Here is a 26840-nt window from a genome sequence, read left to right on the forward strand (position 1 = left end):
ATATTCCTAAGATCTCGAAGTCGAACAATCCTGAAAATTTTCTTAATATTTTATCCGTTTCTAGATATAGAGGTTCAAATTTACTCTACTTGTACATGTAAAATAAGCACGTAATGTCGATAGCGATAGCGTGTTTATAAAGGGACATAGCACAGAGAAATATGATGTAAGGTTTCTCTGTTTTCATCAGAAGAGTTCCGGGGACCGTATGTAGTAGTACACAAGCACAAGCAAAATTTTTGTGCACGAAAAATCCGGTCTGAATTGCACAAAATTAGTTTCGAGTTATTTCAGTTTCACATAAGTAATCTATCAAAGTTTTGCTGACCCTTAAATTTCTTTTCATATGAGTGACATTCCCTGCTGTAACAGGGAAAAGAAGGGAACCAGCGTAAAAATACTCCTATAGGAGCAGAAAAAAGGCGAATGGACTCCTGTTTATTAAAAGGCTGACTGAAAAGTGGGGTAGCAGCTGCCTCATTGCGACTTCCTCAGCACTTTTAAAAATTTCCCCATAAATTTTGGCATTAGAACGTCTTCAGTGGGAACGAGACAGAGAACTAATAAATGCTGGAAGAATGGTTCAAATGGCTCTGAGCACTATGGGACTCAACATCTTAGGTCATAAGTCCCCTAGAACTTAGAACTACTTAAACCTAACTAACCTAAGGACATCACACACACCCATGCCCGAGGCAGGATTTGAACCTGCGACCGTAGCAGTCCCGTGAAATGCTGGAAGATAGTTGGCAGTCGTTCTGCTATTGAAAGTGCGAAGGAGATAACGGCACTGTGAGAGAAAGAGAGAGAGAGAGAGAGAGAGAGAGAGAGAGAGACCTTGAGAGGAATGCTAGGAAAAGATTGAAGGAGACACAGTGGTAGAGGAATATTTGGATGTGGGTGAGAGCCAATGACAACGAGAGATAGAGCCTACGATAATGACAACGAGAAAGAGAGAGCTCGCAACAGTGAGAAGAGACAGCAATAGTCGTAAGGAATGAATGAATGGCAGCAGCAAGCGACAGCGAGAGAGGTGGTGGTCGTGAGAGGAGACAGTAATGGTAGGACAGAACGAAGGAGATGGTGTCTTGAGACAAGAGACAGTGGCAATTAGACAGATGCAGAGAGATATGTCAACGAGTGGGGTTGGATGAGTGAGTGAAAATGGGCAAGTGGGAGAGGATGGGTATGAGCGACATATGGCGATGGAATAGTGGGTATGAGCGAGTTACAGCTGGGGGAACTCGGGGGAGTGAGAGATGAGTTGAATGTTAAAATGAGCGCGAGTATGTAAGCACTTTTCAGTCAGAGTCTGTTAAAACAGGGCCTATTAAAATTTTTTGTGCTCCAGTGCATCTAGAGAAGCATTTTCCTGTAGGTGTCTAGAATGGCCAAATTCTATACTATGTCGCGCTGAGTGACCGCGCGGTCTCAGGCGCCATGTCACGGACTGTGAGGCCCCTCCCGCCGGAGGTTCGAGCCCTCCCTTGGGCATGGGTGTGTGTGTTGTCCTTAGCATAAGTCAGTTTAATTAGTGTGTAAGTCCAGGTACCGATGACCTCAGCAGTTTGGTCCCTTAGGAATTCAGAAACATTTGAACATTTTCTATATATGGACGGCCACGGCTGATTTGGTGGTCTGCCGTAATTCAGTGTGGCGCCTATGTTCACGAAACATCTCTCGAAGATGGCAACAAGTCTGTTCGCTGAAATATCGTGGAGAGCCTATGACGTGGCCACACCAAAGAAATCCCAAAGTTACAAATACGTCTGGAAAATATCAAATCGCATGCCTAATTTCAAGTTATCAACATACTCATTTTACTAAGGTTTAAAGCTCCTCTTTTCTTTCTTCCGTGTTTGCGATTTAAAAACTGCGTGGTCTTCGAAATCAGCCTGATGCAAACACAATTAGTTTATATTTGATATTTTCCCAGACATGGTTCGACACCAATGTGTCATCTTCTGTGGGTCATATTTTATTACTGTAAAATACAATATCACATTTGTAATAATTTAACTGCTGTAGGCCTAAGAAATACAATATTTGCAATTCGCTTCGTTTTGTTTGGACACTCACCTTAAAATTACATCGCATTACACATCGATTTAAGTGCTCGTTTTCCTCAATATTTTGACAGCATGTCAAATGAACCATGAAGAAATTTATTACGTATTTGTGTAGAGCTGTTTCGAGGGTAGAGGCTATGTACGTTTCTGTACTTACATTTTCCGTCCTGTTTCGTGTCCCTGGTTGATGTCTCAATCAGCTGCTGTTTAGTGCATTACTTTCACTCAGTTTATCACAAATGTCCGCTCACTATTTCACCTCACATGCACTTACACAAAATGCGGCAATATGTGATCTGCACAGACACTACTGATAACACACTGAATGAGAGGTGTCATTTTATTGTCGTTGCTCACTTGTTTATCGTTGGTATTGTGTTTATGGCGCTGATTTTGAATTTGTGTGCGTGCTTGTGTGTGTGTGTGTGTGTGTGTGTGTGTGTGTGTGTGTGTGTGTGTGTGTCAGAAGTTTTTTTAAGTTTTTTATGGGGGTTCATTTTTGTATATTTCATTGAGTGTTCCAAAAAGTGTTTTTTTGCACAGTGTTGTATTTTCATTCAGGACTGTCTTTCCCTGTATTTTTCTTTTCGTATGTGGTAGTTCTCCTCTATTGTGAGTTTTTGATAGACTGTTGCTTTCTCTGAGGATCTTCAGATGTAATTTTGAGGTGAGTGTCCAAACAAAACGAAGAAAATTGCAGATATTGTATTTCTTAGGCCTACAGCAGTTAAATTATTACAAATGTGATATTGTACTTTACATTAATAAAATACGAGCCACAGAAGATGACACATTGGTGTCGAAATATGTTTAGAAAAAATATGAAAAATAAACTAATTGTTCGCATCAGGCTGATTTAGAAAACCACCCAGTTTTTATCGACATAAGTTTCTGGGTAATTTCCTATCGAAGTCGTGGGGTCCAAACGATACATATCGAACATGCGATCGTAAATCGATAATGCGACTCCAGTGGCGGGCGCTATGAGTATGTATACGATGGTCACTACAGCAGTGACAAAAGAAGAGCGTTACAAAAACACTTGCAATTGCAAAGGAGACGACCTACCTTACTCGTCGTCGGTGTCGTGGTCATATTAAAGTCAATTACGGTGATCTGGATGGATAATTTGGAAGAGTCGAACCATGTATTCTTCCTGATACTCGTTCGTTTTCCGCACTGTCCGCAATGAAACTGTAACGGTATCTCAGCATCGAAACTGTCCTTACGAAGTTTTACACACTTAGCACCACCACAGTCAACACAGTTCCTTCTTCCCTCGTACGGTAGTACACCATATTTGCAACAAAAACTCAATTTTCTACGCTGGATGAACACGGAATCAGATTTTTCTATGTGAGAGAATCCGACGAAGAAACATCAAGAACACCAGACATCCCACTCACTGACGATATAAATCGGCGGGGTTTCCCTAGCAACTCAAAAATAATTCACGGAGGTATTGAATTTTGAGCAACTACGGGAACATCGGGAAACAGATAAAAATGACGAGCACAAATAACTGATCACAATACCCGCCAGCAGAGTCGTATTATCGATTTACGATCGCACGTTCGATACGTTTCGTTTGGACCCCGTGACTTCGATAGGCAATCATTTTTGGAAATTACCCATTTCGGAAGCCGAACTCTGAGAGGAAGATTGAAAATAAGGCATAATATTTGGTGCGGCTATAGACGTTAGGATAACGCCTTACAGGAAAACCTGCGTTGTGCGTTACGGCTCGTACGAGCGGCGCTGTCCATGTGGACGCCGGCTGCGCGCCTCTGCGGCATTCGGAAGCGAACTGTAGGGCTTCGTCCGGCGAGGCCGCCGCGCCGCACAGATTCCAGGCCCACACACGCCGCCGGCAAACAGTCGCAACGCGGTCAGCGTCTCCTCTGGTGAGCGCGGTGCGCGGCAGTTTTGTGCGTTGACGGATTGCACGAGCGAAGACGTCTTACAATTATGGATACTCACTTTCAGCTACACTGAGTCCACTTGTAAGTACAATAATGAGATATTAAAATGTGTACGCAATGATGCGTTTCTCGCACATACGAGATCTGGATACTGAAACATATGATAGTGCAGGAAAGTAGCTAAGATTATCAGCCACCTTAGTTTTTTAATTTTCTGTATTTTGTCATACTTATTACCATACGAAAATGGTTCAAATGGCTCTGAGCACTATGGGACTTAACTTCTGAAGTCATCAGTCCCCTAGAACTTAGAACTACTTAAACCTAACTAACCTAAGGACATCACACACATCCATGTTCGAGGCAGGATTCGAACCTGCGAACGTAGCGGTCGCGCGGTTCCAGACTGTAGCGACTAGAACCGTTCGGTCACAGCGGCCGGCTATTACCATACGCAATCTCCACAAATACGCAATATCTCCGAGCATTACTAATCAATCATTCATCATCCTACATTTCCTTGCGTCTCACTTTACATTGCATGTCCTCCGAACACAGTCTCCACTAAGAAAAACATGTCCATACTTCCCTATCCACTCGCTAACTGCTAGTCCGTCCAAACATAGAATCTCTTGCCCGAGGGCGCAGAGCGCTGTCAGCGATATTAACACAGTCTATAGCGCTGCCAACATACAAACAGGCTACTTACACTTTGTCTTAGGTTCTAAGAGGTCTATAATTGTCCAAATTCTGTGATAAAAAAAATCGACATACTTTTGAAAAGCAGATATCTTGCGTCCATGCGACACAGAGTGACTCACACAAAGGCGACTAGGTTGATGCTCTGTTTCTTGATTTTCGGAGGGTATTACACAGTTTCTATATTTCATTAGGTGAACAAATTGCTATGTTATAGAATATACTACTTGATTTGTGATTCTGTTAAGATCTTTGTGACAGATCTCAGCATCTTTCTTCATGGGACGAAATCGACAGCTGTAATTTCTGGAGTATCCAGAGGGGGTGCTATAGGGGCATTACTGTTGACGATATATGTAAGTGGTCTATAACATAACGTCGGAATGTGGCCTCACGGACGATAGGCAGAAAACCTGCAGAGGATAATATGTGGAGGATGCTGGCAGCTGCTCCTGAACGAGAATAAATTTAACTTATTGCACATAAATAGATAAAGACGCGCAGTACTATTCTATTAGGCTATTGTCCATAAATGTCAGGAAACAGTAACTACGGTAAAATAGCGAGGAGGAATCCTACTGAGTGATCCAAAGTGGAATGGCCACATTAGTTTTAGGAAAAGGCTGAGGGTATTCGAAATAATGGTGGGGAAATTCACCACACAAGTGACCTATTAAAGACGGATTCGGCCGATTGTTGAGTACTGGTCATTAGTCTGGAATGCTCTATAAGTTATATTAACACTTTGCCGTCCGCAGCATTCATAGACTGTGCGGCTGGTCCCGGCGGAGGTTCTAGTCCTCCCTCGGGCATGGGTATGTGTGTTTGTACTTAGGATAATTTAGGTTAAATAGTGTGTAAGCTTAGGGACTGATGACCTTAGCAGTTAAGTCCCATAAGATTTCACACACATTTGAACATTTTGCCCCTGCACGTCTCGTACAAATTCATTCGTGTGGCGCCGGCAGCGATAATTCGGATTACTTGGCTTGTCGCCGGCCGCTTGTCACCTTTCCGTTGATGACAAGCATCAAACACATTGACTTTTGCACGCTTTAATTTTTTTCCGGAAATCCTCTATTTTGCCGTATCGTTCCACAAACTCGAATTTTCTTTTCAAGTAACCTCTCTGCAAGTTCTACACTCTTATAATAATTATCCATGTAGAGGTGGTGCCACTTTCCATAAGAAGATGTCAATAGCTCCATCAATGTTTTTGCTAAAGGTTTACCAGCACCAGAATATATCTTGAATGAGGAAATGTATCCCGTACTCGAATCAAACAGCATCCGAATGAGTATGCCATATTTCGTAATTTTCGACGGATTGTAAACTTTAAAATTTCACTGTCGTTGCCACGGTATCATTCCTTTATCAACTAACATGTTTTGATTTAGATTAAACGTTTCTTTAAGCTTTTTGGAAAAATAATCAATTACGAATTGCATTTTGAAAAGCCGGTCGGTATTATCCGGTTTATAGTTGTTGTCGGAAAAATGTAAAAACGATATTATTTATCTGAATCGGTTGCGGGACATCGTTCTGCGAAATATCGGTGTGTCTATCAACGGATTCGTTGACCACTTATCATCGAACCTGGCTTTTTTTACAATTCCCATAAGGATAGCAAGCTCAAACCATTTTCTAAGTTCAGGTCTCATAACGTCGACAAATTTGGCATTTTTTAATCCAGTTTCCTTCTATTGCAATTTTGACTGTAATACTTGTTGGTTTCGTTGCTAGTATATGCAAATAGATTGTTCCCAATGTATAATTCTACGATATCCACGACGCTGTGTGTATCTTTGGGAAATATGTGTGGACCCGGAGATCCTTCAGATTTATCATTGGTCCTCAGTAAATCACTTCTTCGCCTGATTCATCCGAATCAGTTGGCAACCGTAGAGTTCGCAGAATTCTTCTTCGACGTATTTTACTGTCCTCCGACGATTCTGCTACACTTTCATTTTTTTGATATCCATTGTCTCCGTCCCAATTGGCCAAGTCATCCGTAATGTCAGACAAGACGTCCGCGCATTTATCGTAAATAATCTATCGTCTCTTTTGTCAGCCATGATGAAATTGCACAAGTACTTATATAAACAAAAGACTTGTTGACGAGTGTAACTTATTGTTACCGAAACAATACACCAACAGAATCAAAAAGATACTAAAGTTCTGTCACTGGCCACTGTGCGATATTATGCTCAGGACACCAGTGTGGTGTCGCCGGCCACTGAGCGATACTACGCACATGACACCACTGTGGTGTCGCCGGGCCCGCATCTCGTGGTCGTGCGGTAGCGTTCTCGCTTCCCACGACCGGGTTGCCGGGTTCGATTCCCGGCGGGTTCAGGGATTTTCTCTGCCTCGTGATGGCTGGGTGTTGTGTGCTGTCCTTAGGTTAGTTAGGTTTAAGTAGTTCTAAGTTCTAGGGGACTTATGACCACAGCAGTTGAGTCCCGTAGTGCTCAGAGCCATTTGAACCATTTTTTTTTTGGTGTCGCCGGCCGTTGACCGCTATTTAGCGCACGACACCACTGTGGTGTCGCCGGACGGCAAAGTGTTAACAGAAGGGGAGAGAGAAAGAGAGAAAAAAGAGGAAGAGAGAGACAGAGAGAGAGAGAGAGAGAGAGAGAGAGAGAGAGAGAGAGAGAGAGAGAGAGAGATAATCCACTGATGAGAGGCGCGTTTCGTCAGGGATTGTTTAGTGAGTGAGATATTATTACGGAGATGCTCAACGAACTCCAGTGGCAGGCTTAGCAGAAGATGCGTTGTGCATCACGGGAGGGTTTAGTGACGTGCGTTCGCAAATAGGGCGAGAGAAAAACGACTCTCTAAAGGCTCTCGTATGATCACTAATTTCTCGTATCTTATCTTCATGATCCTTGTGGGAATGTTCGTTGGTGACAGCAGAGCCATTCTCCAGTCAGCTCTTAATTACCGCAATAGTGCGTTGCTAAAAGGAGCGCCTATTCGAGCTCACTAGGCATTTCTGTAATACTTGCTTGTTAATCGAACTTACCGGAAACAAATCTAGCAGCACGACTTCGAATTGCTTCGCTGGCACTCTTTAGTCCGACCTGTTGATCATTTCAAACACTCGAACAGTACTCGAGAATGAGTCGGAGTAGCGTTCTGTACGCCGTCTCCTTTATGGGTATTGCCTAAAATTCTCCGAACAGAAATGTCAAGCATTTGCCTCCACTATTACCATCCTGAAGTGCTCTTTCCATTTCAAATCTCTTTACAACGTTACGCATCGATCGATGTGACGGTGTCATGCTGCTCCCTACTAATGCTGTACGCGAACGCTACGGCACTGTTTTTCCTACTCGTCCGCATGAACATTTAGAGCAAGCAGCCATTCAACACACCAAGTAGAAATTTTTCTAACGTACTTCGCCTTCCATACTTCTACAGTCACTCAGTGACACCTTCCCGTACACCACAGCGTCGTCAGCAGACAGCAGTGAACTGCTGCTCACCACGTCCGTCAGATCATTTATATACAGGGTGAGGAAGCTAAGTCATAACACCCTTTGTATCTCCCCAACCGTAATAGATACAAAGATGCCGTTTTGACAGTGATTTGCAGGGACAGGGGCTACTTGAATAGATCAAATTTCATGTTTGTGCTGTTCTTTATTACATACATATGAGCCCATCTTTGCTTTTTAAATGGCACCCTATGTTAAATTTTAGCGTAACATGATGTTCGTCCCTCGTGGGACGAATACGATACGAGACCATACCTGTGTCTCAAAAACTATTCGCCTAATTATTATGATATACACATACTTAAAACCGTCTTTTTAAGAACATCATGTTAAACTAAAATTCAACATAGGGTTCCATAAAAAAACGAAGATGGCCTCATATCTCTGTAATAAAAAATAGCACAAGCATGAAATGTGATGTAGTCAAGTAGCCCCTGTCCCTGCAATTCACTGTCCAAACGGCATCTTTGTATCTATCACGGTTGGGGAGATAAAAGGGGTGTTATGACTTAACTGCCTCACCCTATATAGAAAGAGTGAAAGCAGTCCTATCACACTTCCATGGGCCAGTTTAGTCTGTGAAATTGTCCACGGGAAGATTGTCGAAAGAAAACAGGCAAAATGCAAGATCCTAACACCAACGGAGTGTTTAATCACATCGTAACCAAGGATTCGTCTTATGACAAGCAAATGAATAACCACGTTGCAAAAAAAGACGAACGATTATTACAGTTTAACGACCCGTCGGTAACGTGACGTTGTAGACGGACCACAACCTCCAAACAGAGAAGAAGTTCGTGAATGGAAATCGCCCATGTCGTTTCAAAACAACCATCCAGAAATTTGCAACTGCAGTTTAAGGAAACCACGGTAAACTTAAGCCCGGGTAGCTCCGTTCGTCTCGATTGCGAGTCCAGTGTCTTAAACAATGCTGAATCATGCGACTGGAGCTAAAAATGCAGTTGCTACTGTAGTTTGTTTGTCTCCAGCTGAGAGAGGAGAGGTTTACGTTGATGATAGTCTTTTCCAGCAAAAATGGTTCAAATGGCTCTGAGCACTATGGGACTTAACTTTCCAGCAGTTTGTGTTTTATTTTAGAGGAGAAACTCATACCACACGGGAAATTCTGTATGTATGTTGAGAAATTGTTTTGCGAAGGGAGTATCAAAAAGAATCATCCCATTTTTAAAAAATCATAACATATTATTTGAGGTACGTGAGTGAACAACGTATTGTCGGAAAAGAAAATTTTCGAAAATTGTATGGTTCCCGCTAGGTAGCAGCAGCGCACGTTCTCTTCAGTTCTAGTAAAATGATGTTTGGACAAAAAAAAAAAAAAAAAAAAGGCTCTGAGCACTATGGGACTTAACTTCTGAGGTCATCAGTCCCCTAGAACTTAGAACTACTTTAACCTAACTAACCTAAGGACACCACACACATCAATGCCCGAGGCAGGATTCGAACCTGCGACCGTAGCAGTCGTGCGGCTCCAGACTGTAGCGCCTGGAACCGCTCGGCCATTCCGGCCGCCCGTTTGGACAACAGCAAGCGTTTTGTGTTCTAGGTTTTGCGCAATGCGGGTCAGTATTAACTGTTCAGCGTGGCTTTCATACTAGCTATGGTGTGGATCCTCCTACAGCACAGAGCATTAGACGATGGCATGAACAACTCCGAGAAATAGGTTGTTCGTGTAAAAACTAACCGGCGGGCCGTCCCCGAGTGTCTGACAGAGACGTCGAACACATCCACCATAATTTCACAAGGAGTCCAGAGAAATCCGTTCGCCGTGCAGCTCGACAGCTCAACATGCCCCCGAAGTCCGTCTGGCTTGTGTAGCGTCGACGTTTACGCATGAAACCATACAAAATTCAGCTACTGCAAACTCTTCATGAAGGTCACAAACAACGTATGAAGTTCTGTTATTTCGTTCTTGGCAAGATGGAGGATGACAGTTTCCTTCTATGCTAAGTGACGAGGCAACATTCCATTTAAATGGAAAGGTGAACCGTTGTGATGTGAGAATATGGGGTACGGAACAACCACAAGAAGTTGTACACCATGTGTTTTCTGCAGTTTCACAGGAAAAGGTGTATGGTCCATTTTTATTTGCCGAGAACACTGCTGCAGGAAGCAAATATCTCGATATGCTTGAGAAATTTCTTTTCTCACAGTTAAAACTGATTCGAACAACTTCATTTACCCATCAGGATGGGACACCGCCACACTGGCATCTAGAAATGCGAAAATTTTTTAGTCAAATAATTACCGAGCGATGAATCGGTCGCACTAGACCAAATGATTCAGCCTTACATTACTGGTCTCCAAAGTCACGGGACCTGACTGCATGTGATAATTTCTTGTGGGGGCTTATAAAAATCTCTGCTTATGTGCCTCCGCTACCAACAACAGTGAATGAACTGAGACATCGCATGACAGCAGCTGTGGAAGCTGTAGCTCAGGACACGCTCGCTGCAGTGTGGGAACAATTTGAATATCGCAGTTACATATGCCGTGCATCTCAAGGGGGGCGTATTGAACACCTAGGAAAAGGTATGAAAACAAAATTCATTCTATATCTTTATTAGTATCAGAAATATAGACGTTACAAATCGGGAGATTCTCTTTGATACACCCTGCATATTGTAGGAATAACCCGTTTTCTGTAGAGAAATTGCAACGCTAGAAAATACTACTGAAATACAGTAAGGATCGACGGTTGGTGCAGAAAATAGGAGTTAATCTTCAACATGAACAAATGTAAGCTATTGCACATCAACAAAAGAAAGTCCCATTACCGTGTGAATGGACGATCGCGAAACGATCACTGGGAGTAGTCACTTCCATAATATATCTGGGAGTATGCGTACGGAGCGATTTCATGTGGAACTATTACGTAAAAATAATCACAGGCAAGTCAGATGCCAGACTGATTCAGTGAGAGGATCGTCAGGGATCGTAGTCTATCAACAAAGGAGATAGCTTACAAACTCTTCGTTAAAGCAATATTTGAATACTGTTCGTCGATCTGGTGTCATTACCAGACAGGAACCCACAGAAGAAATAGAGAAGATTCAAAGAAAAGCAGCGCTTATCGTTGCAGGTTCATTTAGTGAACGCGAAAGCGTCAGGGAGATGCTCACTCCAGTGGCAGAAGCTGTAAGAGAGGCGCTCTCCATTACGGAGTGGTTCACAGTTAAACTTCCGAGAGTGTACATTTCTAGAAGTTTCTCCAACATGTACCTCATGAAAAGACAATCAAGGCAAAATCAGAGAGAGTGAAGGCCCACTAACAATCGTGTGGCCGCTTGTAGAGCCGCGGCTCTCCAGGAGAGCAGGCAGAGGATTTCAGTATTGAGAAAGAATGAGTGGGGATCACCAGTTCCGACGTTTGTCTAAGAAATAAGGGAGACTTCCTGAAAACCTTGGTTGGAATTGGGGAACTGGAAAAAAGTTGTGCATTGTCCTAGACAAAAATAAATCTCTCTCTCTCTCTCTCTCTCTCTCTCTCTCGCTCTCTTTCTCTCTCCCTCTTTGTGCGTGGAAATAAACTGTGAACGAGTCAACTTTGGATTATTTCTTCATCGGTCTGTGGCTCTGATATCAAATGGAAGTAGCTGGCGAGAGGCAAACAGCAAGACAACATTTCACAAAGTTTTTGCTCGCTCTGGCTTTCAGACATTTTCGTTCTGGAGACTGTGGCTTACTTAAGAAAAGTAATCCCATTAGCAGCGCAATATCGTCTAGGGACTCGGGACTTCTTGTCTGCGTCATAGTCAAAGTTTTAATAAACGGGAGTCGTCAGGCTGCCTTGCTGAGATAATTTTTGAAGTTGTGAAACATCTTGTCAGATGGCACCTGTTCTTCGTTTCATCACTAGCTTCTGAAGTAATAAAGCAGAAAATTGCGAAGAATATCTCTGCAGTGTGGATATTTCGCATTTTCGCCAAGCGCTGTTCAGTACCGTATGGAGGTATCTGATTATTTGGGACATTCAGAAACGCGTTCTTTTGAAGACCTGTCTTGTTTTCGCTAGTATCCCATAAATACAGACAAATCATCTGAAAATAGAGACTGAATTTGTAGACTTCGCACTCGTTTTCGGAAATATCTAGTTCAAATACTTCATGAGACTGATACAATTGATACTTCACTGATTGCTAACTCCGCCTTAGAGAGTAAACAGTTGTAGTAATATCCATTATGGTAGGTTCTTAAGTTATGTTGCAAAAGTTTCAAAACTTCTTCCACATATAAAATATAGTCCCACCACTCATTAGTCTGTTAACATACACGAGACTAAGTACAAAGACGTGACACAAATTTCAGTTCCACACTTGCATTCATTGTCGTTAGGTACGAAGATATAACCAATAAAAGTTGTTGCTGCTGGTTCATGATCAATGTATAGATATTTGACAAGATGAAAGTTTTACATGATGTCAAGATGGAGACGTACAGTGGAACCTGGCTGTAACAACATTGAAAATTCTACAATTATGTTGTTGAAGCCGAGATTCGTATTTTGAGGCTATTGTGGTGCAAATGGAAAATATCGAATTGATTTAGCCTTGTTTTATGTTATATACAGTATTCACTCTTAAACTTGCATGAATTCAGTATATACAACAATAAGTCGAGTGCTCTCCAAACTTCTTTATTTAGGAGTGAAGTGATCATTTTACTCTGCTGCGTATTTGCCCCATACACACTTTATAAATTACGTTTTATGTTCATTATTTCATTTGCAATTTCATTGCTCCCTCCCATAGCTTAATAGGACATGTTCACAATCTTAATGGCTTCTAAAGCGTCGTAGGGATAGGTAAATCTCTCTAGTCTTTTTCTTCATCATCTCTCTCGCTCACTTCATGGCCACTGTGTCCCTGATTCTTTATTTCATTTGTAATTTCGTCTTCAGTTTGCTCTTTAGTTGTAACAACGTCATTATCTATTGTTGCGTACATTCCAAAGTCGCACCGACTGAGAATATCACAGTTGATTTCTGGCAGCAGTGCAGGTAGTGACAAATCATCAGTGTCATCGAACGTGTCCTCATATTCGGCGGCATTTATTCCTTCGATTCTGATTCCCGAATGACGTAAACAGTTCGTTAAGGTTTGATCTGTGACCCGGCTCCTGGCTTTGGTAACGCATCAGTGTAATAGAATTATCCCGTTTTTTCTCAGTGAATTGCACCATTTTCAATAATATGAGCGTACGATAGAGGCGTTTCAGACTTCTAATTACTCCTTTGTCTATGGGCTACAATAGGCTTGTCGTATTTGTTGTAAGAAAAACAAACTTAATATTCCCCAGGCCAGAGAGGCAGGACGTGCTACACGGTTGTCAATAAGAATCTTCCTTTCCTGACTTGTAAACTCCCTCTCCCAAACCCTTATTTCAGCTTCAAAGAGTTCGGATGTCATCCACAACTCATTAGCCTTAAAGTGCATTGGCAGATTTTCTACATGCTTAGGATTTTTTGATTTGTCTGAGCAATTTTTTCTTCTCGGTATTTTGACATTGGCCTCTCAATATGTATATTCCTTATTGTCGTTTCTTGTTACCAATATTAGTTTATTTCCAACAATAAGCAGCTTTCACTCGGTTAATACTCGGCAGAAATCAAACCTCCATTTTGATCGGACTTGCTTAACTCTTGTGCAAAAAGGTGTGCAGTATACTGCAGCATCCATTTTAAATAAGCTGCCACTAGAATTCAAAAATCTTAGCAGTAATCCACGCGCTTTCAAATCGAAACTGAAGAGTTTCCTCATGGGTCACTCCTCCTATTCTGTCGAGGAGTTCCTTGAAAAATTAAGCTGATTCTCATTGTATTGCTGATAGCGTTTGCTTAAACATATGGACTGATTTTCTTTCAGGTTCATTAACATTTATTTTTATCTGTTATTACTTTTTATGTTGTAAGTTCATGTACTGACACGTTCCATGACCTTGGAGATTTGCTCCTCAATTTGATCCTACGGAATAGACATGTAAATACAAATATAAAAAAATCTGCGATATCACAAACCAGAACTGTTATCGTTCTTTAGGTAACTTACCATCAACACATTTTTCACCCTCGAATTTCTGAGCTTTGTCAGGTGTCAGTTTAAAGACAACGCCAATTTCGTCTGTCTTAAAAACGTCAGTGTCTGCATATCATCACACGGTAGTACGCCATTTTTGTATTGTTTCAATATTCACACTGCTGGCTTTACCGCTCACACAAAGGTAGTGCTGTGACGTTGCTTTAATCTGTCAGTCCAGCCACTCCTTCAGACAAATTCCTCATCTTTTAATTTCTTGGCACATTCTTCCGCTTTCCGTAAGGAGAGGTCCGCTAATGTGTACATTGATCCTTCTTTGTTGCAGCGCTTCATCCATGTCGCTCCGTTCAGATTAATTTTAGGTCAATTTTCTTCAAACGCAGTATCAGTTTTATCCTTGCTCTTCCAAATCGTTTGAACATTGGACGGGAATAAGTTCCACATTTTCTTACACCGTTGAAAAGTTTCTTTTACTGGTCATTGCTGTTCTAAAATGCGTGCACTTCGTAACAAACTGTTACGGAAATTGACACCACTTGTACTGCTGTTGAGTTCTGTGGTTGTCACCACTACTGTATTACGAATGCTCTAGGATAACAATGAGGTGATGATTCTATACTACACCTACTGTTGACTGAAGGGCATAGAGAAGAATATGCCAGGTTTCCATGTTACAACAGCAAACTGATTCTTGGAAAATCCTGTTTCTAACTGAGGCTGAAAAATGACTTTATGTACGAGGTATCTGTAATAAATTTACTGTACTAAGCAAGGATGAGAAGTATGTTTCTTACGAGCAATATGGCCGTACAACAGAATCACAACGTCACAGCCGAGTTGTCGTTGTAACCGAAGTCGTTAAAAGAAAGTTCAACCGTATGTCAGCGACAACTGTTATTTTAATATCTTTTTCAGTTTCAATCTATAGTCGATTAGTGTTTATAACGAATACGTGCTTCGTTCCATTTCAGAATAGCTTCAAATGTTGTTACCGGTAAATTAAATAAAACGGCTGATAATCACAAACACGAAGACTACTGCAGGTAAATAAGGAAGATGGAGATGTCTGATAGTCTCATATTTTGCTGTTCCTTCCACTAACAGGGGCTATCCATAAATTACGTCACACATTAGGCGGGAGGGAGGGAGTTAACAAAGTATGACACCGTGTGGTAAGGAGGGAGGTGGTTGACGATTCACAGGCTTCGACAAGTTACATGTGCAAAGATTCTTTTTTTTCTTTTTTTTATCACAACTTCTAAACATCAAGTGTAACGAGAAACATTGTCAATTCTATCATTATAATTAACTAAGTTTTAAATTTCTTTGTATCACTTTTTGCCACGTGACGTCCGCACGATGTGATTGTTGTTCACGCTCGCCTGTACGTAAGGGGTCGCACGTCGACCGCCTTTGACGTAACGTCAATACCCACTTAGAAGGCTTGACAAAAACCACCGCTCTGTGTTTATCTATGTTGAACTGCTATATCATTCAGTCGAAAATTGACTTTCGCTGAGCGATGGACGTGTTTTTCTTAGTGCTACTGTTTTGTGATTTTAAATTTATCTAACAAATTTATCTAACAAATTTAAAATGAGTAAAAAAAGTGAGTTAGGTATTCTCTACCGCAAACTATATGAAGTATACAGTGCAGCCTATGCTGATGAAAATAAACAAAATATGCAAGACAAATTAACAATTTATGGCGAAGTTTGAAAAGTTGTGACAATGTTGAAGGTTGAAGTGGATTAGAAAACCAGACGATTGCAAATAAAACTGACGACAGACAAAGCGACACTTAGATTTTTTTTTCGGAAATTTCTTCGTCGTCAAAATCACCAAAGCAACTAGAGTCTGGGGTTTAAAAGTATGTTCGAGTTTTATGTTATTTTAACATTTCGTCTGTGGAAATTTAAAAAACAGAACAATCCATGTTGTTCACTACTTATTATGAAGCAAATTGGCATCCGTGTCTTTCTGTCTGTCTGTCTGCTAGAGGTAATATCGGAAGGTATAGGGCCGATTTCAATGCAGTTCTCACTATCGTGTCGCTAGATTCTTCAGGGTGATTTAGTATATATAGAGTGAAATGCCTGTATCCATCATTTTAAATGGTTACTTTTAATGACAGGAAGAAACCAAGCAGGACATCCCAGGAGACACTAAAGATATTAGTATGCAACCGAGTGGAAGCCAGTTACCTCAAGCAGTACCTAAATCAACGCCTACTTGAAAACACTTCTAGGAATAAAATTGTAATACTAGGGTCTGAACACAACAGCTTAGTGTTAGTACGAAACGCTGGCATGGGGACAGATGAATCGACGAAAAAAATAACAGCATTAGGAAAGACGCTCAACAGGGAAAAAAATGTACTGAAGAGCGCAGCCGAACTACAGAAAAATTGGTCGTAATTTTGAAAAACAAAAAAAAAAAAAATTCTTGGAAGTTTTGAAAGTAATTTCGACTTACGAGAAGTTCGTAAAATTCAAAATACTGTTGGTGGACCTAGAGTAGAAGAAAATGAGTCGGGTTTACTTGAACTCATAAAGGAGTTTGCAATTTTCTGTGGTTTACCTGATGATCGACGTCGTACTGAAATAAGGAGCTCTAAAATATTGGGTGACTTGCAAGCGGAACGGTGTAAACAAGACTATAACATCAGTCGATCAGGGATACATTTAAGACGCCTTCCCACACGAGTCAGTGCAACGGAAAGAAACACGCAGTATCTGTTCCTCTTAAACTGTGCAAACCAGACTCATGTAAAACATAAGGATGGAAAATTTGTACAATCACTATAAGATATCTGGAATCTTCAGCTTCAGATTTGGGCGCTGATCTAATATTCTTCTATCTATTGATGAGAACGCACGTGTGACGTTAGGTATTACAGCAGCAACTGCTAAAGTATCAGTATCAATGCATCTTGACTACCGTGTAAAATTACCGAACCATGGTTTCGTGATAGCTGAAAAACATAAACTTATTCCCTCTGTTTATGCATGTATTGTAATAAAGAAAGTTGGCGAAGGGAAATCTGAAGCTGTGACACTCTGGGCCTACATTCGTAGCGATTCGTAGAGTAAAACGTTCTTTCTCTAAAGCAGAGACTCATGACAAAGACGTAGACTACATAGACTTCTGCGTCATCTGCTTTCGAAAAGTTAGTGAGAAATCAAGATGATTTTCTAAAAGCCGTGGTTACTTTCTCTTGCGATGGCGGTTCCGATACGAGTGAGTTATACTTTCAGCTCTAAAACATTTTAAAGATTTTGATTTGGATGCTGTTTGAATTGCCGTAAGTGCTCCAGGAAGAAATTCAAACAGAGTGGAGCGACGAATGGTGTCTCTTAATCACGAAATTACTGGCGTTATGTTAAAACGTGACAGCTTCGGTTCACCTTCATTCCAGTAATAGAACTGCTCATTTGGAGCTAGAAAAACGGAACTTCGAGAGTGCAGGCATCGTGTTCGCTAATATTTGGAGCCAATTGGTTATTGACGATTTTCCTGTAATTCCCGAATACATTGTGTCAACAGACACCAGACTGGATATCGTACAGTCTAGGACACTCAAAACTGATGCTACTGGGCACGTAAATCATGTACGAGAATCACAATACTTTTTGCAAATCGTATAGTGCGAGGTTGTCGCATGTTGAGTTACGCGGCGATATAGTCTGTGGCGATTATTACGAGAAGGGTTTTAATCACTACCTGTTTTGATTAAACAGACTTCAGACAGTTAAGCAGAAATTGATGACTCCGAAGGTAAATTTTCTCCGCTTTTATTACAGTTATCTTTGGACCTTCGAGCGTCAGCACATGTGGAGGAAGTTCCGTGCGTCGGTTATTGCCCCAGTGTCAAGTCGTACTTAACTTAAACGATCGTGTGGCACCTGCGGCTATATTTTTCATCATACAAAACCATTAATCAACACATGCAACGACATAAGCGCCAAGATGATGATTTGCCCATCACGAAGATTAATACTCAAAGAATTGCAGCTAAACGTGCCAGGAAAATTCTTTGATAAACAATGACGATGCTATATGGTTGGATGAACATGATGTGGACACGTCGAATGTTTCTGACATTATACAAATCAAGAACGAAGTGACTGCTGTGACAGTCATAAATAATATAAAACAATGGGTTCTAAGTTCTTGGACAGGAGTTGATTAAAATGTGTATCGCTCTTTTGATTTGTTGTGTTTTGTAAATTTTCTAAAACGATTGATTTATTCTTGATTTTATGAAAAAAAGGTTTTATATAGAAATATATAAGTAATTTTGTAAGTGCTGTTTTAATAATAATTTATAAATTTAAAATTTGCAAAATATGTTACGTCACACCAGGGAGGGGGTCACACAAACGTGACTACCTGTGACAAGTTGGTGGGGCTCCAAAAATCATGAAATTCATGTCATGTGATTTATGGATAGCCCTGAGCTTGTCTGACCGTGATAATAATTCCTTTCGAAAATGTTGTGTTCCCTTCATCATGTGGCGGCCTCATACAGTCATTACCCAGTTATTGTGCGTTCTTGATGTGTTCTCGATGTGGTGACCTACAGAATTACCGCATGATGCTTTTTAACCGACGAATGTAATGTAATTTACTTTCACGGTTATTGCACAAGTATTTTGCTTTACCGCGTGAGTAAATGATCCAGATAACTAACGTAAGTTTGTTAGGTCGTACTCGGCTCTGAGGTGATTTGATTCTCTATGCAGATGAAAAATTGTCTACGCTAGTATTGAACCAGCAGAATTATGAGAGGTGACAGTCAAAATTTCCCAATCATCAGAATACGGTCCTTCGGCATGGGTTAAATTTCAGACTTCACTGCAGTAAGGGAATCTGACACTGCTGATTCTGATACGTCGGTAGAAGAGGTTGCGTATTATGTAAATTTAAGGTTAAGGAGGGAGAAATGAAAGGAAAGGAAGGAACTGATGATTCATCTGCATCGGGACTTTGTGCGAAAGTAAAAACATGTGCTGGACCGGGATTCTAGCCCAGTATAAGCTGCTTACTAGGTAGCTGTGTCAACCACTGCGCAACCCGGACACAGTGTTTATACCAAATGCACGGATCATCTCCGCACGCTCCTCGTCCCATCTTTCCACCTAGTGCCACTATGTATTTGCATTCACCGTATGTCCTCCGTGCATGCAAATTGTAAATTCCCACTGGAGGTCTGAAGTAAACGTGTACCTGCAGTGATGGCTGTGTGTGAATTCGTAATCCATCGAGGAGCATCAATTACATGAATGCGCGGTGTCCACATCTACATCTACTACATCTACATGGTTACTCTGCAATTCATAGTTAAGTGCCTGGCAGAGGGTTCATCGAACCATTTTCATACTACTACTCTACCACTCCACTCCCGAATGGCTCGTGGGAGAAAGGAATACCTAAATCTCCGTTCGAGCTCTGATTATCTCATTTTATTATGATGATCATTTCTCCCTAGGTAGCTGGATGTCAACACAATATTTTCTCATTCGGAAGAGAAAGTTGGCGATTGAAATTTCGTAAATAGATCTCGCCTCTGTTTCAGAGACTGCCACCACAACTCGCGTATCAGTGCCACTCTCACCCCTATTGCGCGATAACACGAAACGAGCTGCCCTACTTTGCACTTTTTCGATGTCCTCCGTCAATCCTACGTGGTAGGGATCAGATACCGCGCAGAAATATTCCAGCAGAGGACGGACAAGTGTTATGTAGGCTCTCTCTTTAGTGGGTTTGTCGCATCTTCTAAGTGTACTGCCAAAAAGCGCAGTCTTTGTTTCGCCTTCCCCACAATACTAACTGTGTGGTCTTTCCATTTTAAGTTGCCAGTAATTGTAATTCCTAGGTATTTAGTCGAATTGACAGCCCTTAGATTTGTGCGATTTATCGTATACCCAAAATTTACCTGATTTCTTTTAGAACCCATGTGGATGACCTCGCACTTTTCTTTGTTTAGTGCCAATTGCCACTTTTCGCACCATACAGAAATTCTCTCTGGTTCATTTTGCAATTGGAATTGATCGTCTGATGATTTTACTAGACGGTATATTACAGCGTCATCTGCAAACAAACTAAGGGGGCTGCTCAGATTATCGCCTAGATCATTTATGTAAATCAGGAACAGCAGAGGGCCTATGACACTACCTTGCGAAACGTGAGATATCACTTACGTTCTTTCTGACGTATCCAAAAGAACAGACACCACACATTCATATAATTCATATAGGGGACGTTTGTTCTCATGTTTTAGTGGGTGCTATGCGTGACGAATAGGCTGTGCACTTGCAGGAAATAACTTTTTCTGCTTCCTCTCATTGCAATCACTAAGCGACTCAACACTTTACAATCATTCATCACTTGTGCTAACATTAGACATCTAATTCTCCTGCCACACAAAACGCCCATAAGTTAATCAACCGAGTGAGGTGGCGCAGTGGTTAGACACTGGACTCGCATTCGGGAGGACGACGGTTCAATCCCGCGTCCGGCCATCCTGATTTAGGTTTTCCGTGATTTCCCTAAATCGCTCCAGGCAAATGCCGGGATGGTTCCTTTCAAAGGGCACGGCCGACTTCCTTCCCCGTCCTTCCCTAATCCGCTGAGACCGATGACCTCGCTGTCTGGTCTCCTTCCCCAAAACAACCAACCAACCAAGTTAATCAATTTGAAAAACTTACACCAGGCAATAAATTATATGAAATCTAAGTGCAATGTTTTATGCAAACATTATTTAACACTGCCCCAGACTGACATTTATTTAGACATTGGACTCTCAAAAAAGTCGGGAGTCTCTAAAGTTTTACACATCGCAGGGTTAAACCTCAATTTTTGTTTCTAAGAACTGAACTTCTGTGTTCAATATATAATCTACTTTTCTGTTTGTACTATCTTGGCTACGGTCCATATTTATAATGTCACACCGCGATTATACCGGCAGCTGAGAATAGGCTCTTAATAATAATTTGCAATGGGTTATTACTCACCAATTGCACTTTTGGAACTGTTCTTGTGGTGTCACCGCCAGACACCACACTTGCTAGGTGGTAGCTTTAAATCGGCCGCGGTCCATTAGTACATGTCGGACCCGCGTGTCGCCACTGTCAGTAATTGCAGACCGAGCGCCACCACACGGCAGGTCTAGAGAGACGTACTAGCACTCGCCCCAGTTGTACGACGACTTTGCTAGCGACTACACTGACGAAGCCTTTCTCTCAGTTGCCGAGAGACAGTTAGAATAGCCTTCAGCTAAGTCCATGGCTACGACCTAGCAAGGCGCCATTAGCCTTACAGTGCTTGTATTTAAGGAGTCTCATTTGTATCGTCAAGAGCGATGTACCACAATGATGGTTTAAAGTTAAGTATTACAGCAGCAACGTACTTTTCTTTATAGCATTCATTACGTATCCTGTTTCAGACCTCACGCCAGCCGGCGTGTGTAACGCGTGCATTTCGGCTACTTCCGAGTGGCGTGGCTGTCTTGTTACGCCACAACAGTTCTTGCTTTTACAAACGCTACATAACTGATACATTTGAAAATAACTAGAGTAGTGAGTAATTACAATTATAAAACATAGTAACAAGTATAGAGATTGCACGTGGCGCATAAACCTACAAAAAATACAGATACCACACTTGATTGAGTTTTGAAAGTAGGTAAACCTGAAGAAACGGTTTAGCTTTACTATAGTAAAGTGTGTTGCTAGCTTTCACGCATTTGCGAGGATGTTGCATTAGGTCGACAACATACGTTATACTATGAGCTAGAGCTTTTGTCACGATATTAAAATGAGATGACACACGAATACATAATGAAGCATGTATGAATACAGCAATTAAAATAGATAGAAACTCCTATGACTTTCGAGGATACGTAAGGATTTTCGAGAGGTGGACAAATTTTGATCAAGTGGCCAATATTACATGTCACAATGCTATCATCATAATATTCTCCATCTTAAGGGCCGGACGTAGCATTTGTGAAGATAATCGTCAAAATTACTTCAGCATACAACCACTCATTTGAGGAACATAAACTTTAGTAGCGTGTTTCAGCAGCCAGGCTCCGATCACCTGGCTGTCTGTGTTAACTCTATATAAACATGTTCTTGAAAAGCGCACGGTCAAAATGTTAAAAAAATATCTGGACATGAAGTCTTCGTCTTACTTTGAAAACGACAGCACCATTTTCTCTGCTCCGCTTACTTTACAGCTCGTCCAGCAAGCTTTCCTTCCGCATAGCGGTAAACACCAATCAAATCAGCCGAAATCCCATCAGCTCTGTCTCCGTGCACCGGCTAGTGCAGTAAACATGTTTACGGGTTCATCAGCCGTACCATAAGCAACGTAGTTCAGCTACATTTGCACTTACAATCACTGCAAATATCGAGGAGAGACAAGTAAGTAAGCTGACACCCTTTGCATATTTTTTTCAGTATTGTTCTGGGGTAATTCATCTTTTAAGGTCTTCATTGCTCAAAAATGTGTTGTAAGAGTGATATGCTGTATTCACCCACGGCTTAGCTTGTGTACATATGTTTAGAGAATTACGCGTTCTTACTACTGCTCACAGTATATTTATTCGCTCACGACGTTTGTTGTAAATAATCCAGTGCAATGCAAAAGGAACAATAATATACTTAACTGCAATAGCAGAAGGTAAAAAGGCTTTCATTAGTCCACAATGGTTGTGTTTAGCACAAAAGAAGTGCACAGTGTCGCAACTAAAATTTTTGAAAACTGTCTTTCTGACAGACTGCAAAGTAAAATCTGAAAACAAACTGAGAAAAGTTTCTCCTTGACAATTCCTTCTAATGCGTAGAACAGTTTCTATTATTGTAATGTGTGAAAGGTGATGGGTAGGGATTACTAATGTGGACTCTGACCACAATCTATTAGTTATGACCTGTAGATTAAAACTGAAGAAACTGCAAAAAGGTGGGAATTTAAGGAGATGGGACCTGGATAAACTGAAAGAACCAGAGGTTGTACAGAATTTCAGGGAGAGCATAAGGGAACAATTGACAGGAATGGGGGAAAGAAATACAGTAGAAGAAGAATGGGTAGCTTTGAGGGATGAAGTAGTGAAGGCAGCAGAGGATCAAGTAGGTAAAAAGACGAGGGCTAGTAGAAATCCTTGGGTAACAGAAGAAATATTGAATTTAATTGATGAAAGGAGAAAATATAAAAATGCAGTAAATGAAGCAGGCAAAAAGGAATACAAACGTCTCAAAAATGAGATCGACAGAAACTGCAAAATGGCTAAGCAAGGATGGCTAGAGGACAAATGTAAGGATGTAGAGGCTTATCTCGCTAGGCGGATATAAGATGAACATCAACAAAAGCAAAACGAGGATAATGGAATGTAGTCGAATTAAGTCGGGTGATGATGAGGGAATGAGATTAGGAAATGAGACACTTAAAGTAGTAAAGGAGTTTTGCTATATGGGGAGCAAAATAACTGATGATGGTCGAAGAAGAGAGGATATAAAATGTAGACTGGCAATGGCAAGGAAAGCGTTTCTGAAAACGAGAAATTTGTTAAAATCGAGTATAGATTTAAGTGTCAGGAAGTCATTCCTGAAAGTATTTGTATGGAGTGTAGCCATGTATGGAAGTGAAACCTGGACGGTAAATAGTTTGGACAAGAAGAGAATAGAAGCTTTCGAAAGGTGGTGCTACAGAAGAATGCTGAAGGTTAGATGGGTAGATCACGTAAATAATGAGGAAGTATTGAATAGGATTGGGGAGAAGAGAAGTTTGTGGCACAACTTGACCAGAAGAAGGGATCGGTTGGTAGGACATGTTCTGAGGCATCAAGGGATCACCAATTTAGTATTGGAAGGCAGCGTGGAGGGTAAAAATCGTAGGGGGAGACCAAGAGATGAATACACTAAGCAGATTCAGAAGGATGTAGGTTGCAGTAGGTACTGGGAGATGAAGAAGCTTGCACAGGATAGATTAGCATGGAGAGCTGCATCAAACCAGTCTCAGGACTGAAGACCACAACAACAACAACAACAACAACTACAACAACATATGTATATTAAAAAAAATACAGATTAATGTGCAATGTGAATGTAAAATGACTCGTTCTATATTATTACTATTTGTCGTGCAAATGATACTTGAAAAATGAAACTAAGTAACTAGTATTCTACAGACGTTACAAGCGACATGAAGGAAAACATACCCATGCTTATCCATCTAAGATCGGTCACAGTTACTGTAATAACGCTGACTTTAAAGAAAGATCCAAAAGGTCGATGATGTATTAAGGTAAGTCGGTGGTTCCCAAGCACACATATGAGACTGTTTACTGCCGAAAAAGCATAGGTTGAGGACTAGACGATGCACGTACATATGAAAGCAGAGAAACTTGACATACTCGGAGAACTTGAAGTTGCAATTCACCGACGTATGTCTGCTAATGTACATAATGTACGAACGTACGAGAGTGACAACGCATTTTTCAAAGATTTTTATATCGTTTCTTAGGTTATTGCTAGTGCGGTAATTGTGAACGCGTTTACATAGATAATCATTGGTATGTCCTGTCTTCATGGCCCTTTTAACATCTTTGCAATGCTATGGAACCACAGATATATCACACAATTAGTTGGGAGACGTTAACATACTTTCTGCGCTTGCTGGTGCACGGAGAGGCAGCTTATGTAACATACACTTGGTGTGACTGGTACAGGTATTTACTGCTGCACGATAGGAAAGCTTGGTGGATGGGCGCTAACATTGATAAGCGGAGCAAAGAACATGGTGATGCCACTAAGATGTGGACATTGTGTCAGAATAAATTTATTTGTTCTTCTTTTTGGTTTGTGTGCTTTTGAAGCGCGTGTTTATGTAGGGTTAAAACGGACAGCCAGATGATGGGAGCTTGACTCCCGAAACGTGCTGCTGAGAATTTTGTTCCTAATATTAGTGGTTGTATGCTAAAGTAATTATAACAGTGTTATCACTTAATATGTGAACGTGTTGTAAGAGCTCTGTGTAAGTGGTAGACGAAATTGGTTGTGGTAGAGGAAATGCTAGCAGCCGACAAGATAAAAGCACTTGAGTTGTGGGTTGTCCTACCTGGACAGAAACAGCGCCAGAGTAATCATCGACGACATCCGCTAACCGCCCTCCCCCACCGAAAAAAATGGCTCTGAGCACTATGGGACTCAGAATGAGGTCATCAGTCCCCTAGAACGTAGAACTACTTAAACCTAACTAACCTAAATACGTCACACACATCCATGCCCGAGGCAGGATTCGAACCTGCGACCGTAGCGGTCGCGTGGTTACAGACTGTAGCGCTTAGAACCGCTCGGCCACTCGGGCCGGCACCAGAGCAAAAATTTGTGAGCCTCGCTCCTGTATGAACCCATGGTTTGTACTGCATAGATCAAAACATACATACGATTTCTGGTGTGCTGGCTGTATCTCTGGCTTAAACTAACCAATTTAACGTAACATAATATATCCATCACCACATGCGTCAACTCTGAATACCTGCTTATGATGTAAAAACTGTTAAAAAGATCCTTTTTACAGAGGCACAGATTCTCGCTATTCACAGTGAACAGGAAACTGAGAGCTTGTATTATATGTCCCAAAACACGATCGATGGCGCAACTGGCAAATGATTCCGCAGAGAGCAGCTACAGTTACGCAATAGAGATCACAGCGAAATTTAATCTAATACATTGAGTGGTCGGCACTTCAAATGCCCGGTACGGGCGTTCGCATTGGAATGCTCCTCGTGTGGTTTTACGCACAAATGACGGCGTCAACCGGTCTGCCCTGCGTGCATACGAAATAGCACGAAAGCAAGAGTCCGTAGCCACGTTTATTTGAACTTAGCTTCGCTAGTGGGACGATAGAAGTATTATAAGTGTCACTACACACGTATATTAACGAAGAACTGCAGTTATTGAATGATCTTTCTCATGCAGTTGAATATCATACAGAAATTATAAATCACTTCATACAACTACATTCATGAATTAGTAGAGCGAGATCAAAGCATGATATGAATAGGATAAACAGCGGAATGCGTGCGGTATCGTATTAAACACACCACAACACAGTAACTGCAATGTATTTTCGCTTCACTGCTACAGAATGTTCAATCTCTACACATGTGCTACTATGGGAGCACGATACGTTTGTAGATTTGTTTGCCGCTGAGGCAAGTAAAACATATCTGTATCAGTTTCACATTTACATATTTTATTGTAATTAGTCGCCGGCCGGAGTGGTCAAGCGGTTCTAGGCCCTACAGTCTGGAACCGCGCGACCTCTACAGTCGCAGGTTCGAATCCTACCTCGGGAATTGATATGTGTGATGACCTTAGGTTAGTTAGGTTTAAGTAGTTCTAAGTTCTAGGGGACTGATGACTTCAGAAGTTAAGTCCCATAGTGCTCAGAGCCATTTGAACTAATTTGTACACTAATGTCTCTGTTACAGCCGATGAAGTCTTCCAGTAACAGGATGGACTAGCTATGGGGTGTTGTTTATCAGGGACATTATCCAATATTTTTCTTAACCATATCGAAGTATGAGCC

The sequence above is a fragment of the Schistocerca cancellata genome, chromosome 9 (assembly GCF_023864275.1).
Source record: "Schistocerca cancellata isolate TAMUIC-IGC-003103 chromosome 9, iqSchCanc2.1, whole genome shotgun sequence".
Taxonomy (NCBI): Eukaryota; Metazoa; Arthropoda; class Insecta; order Orthoptera; family Acrididae; genus Schistocerca; species Schistocerca cancellata.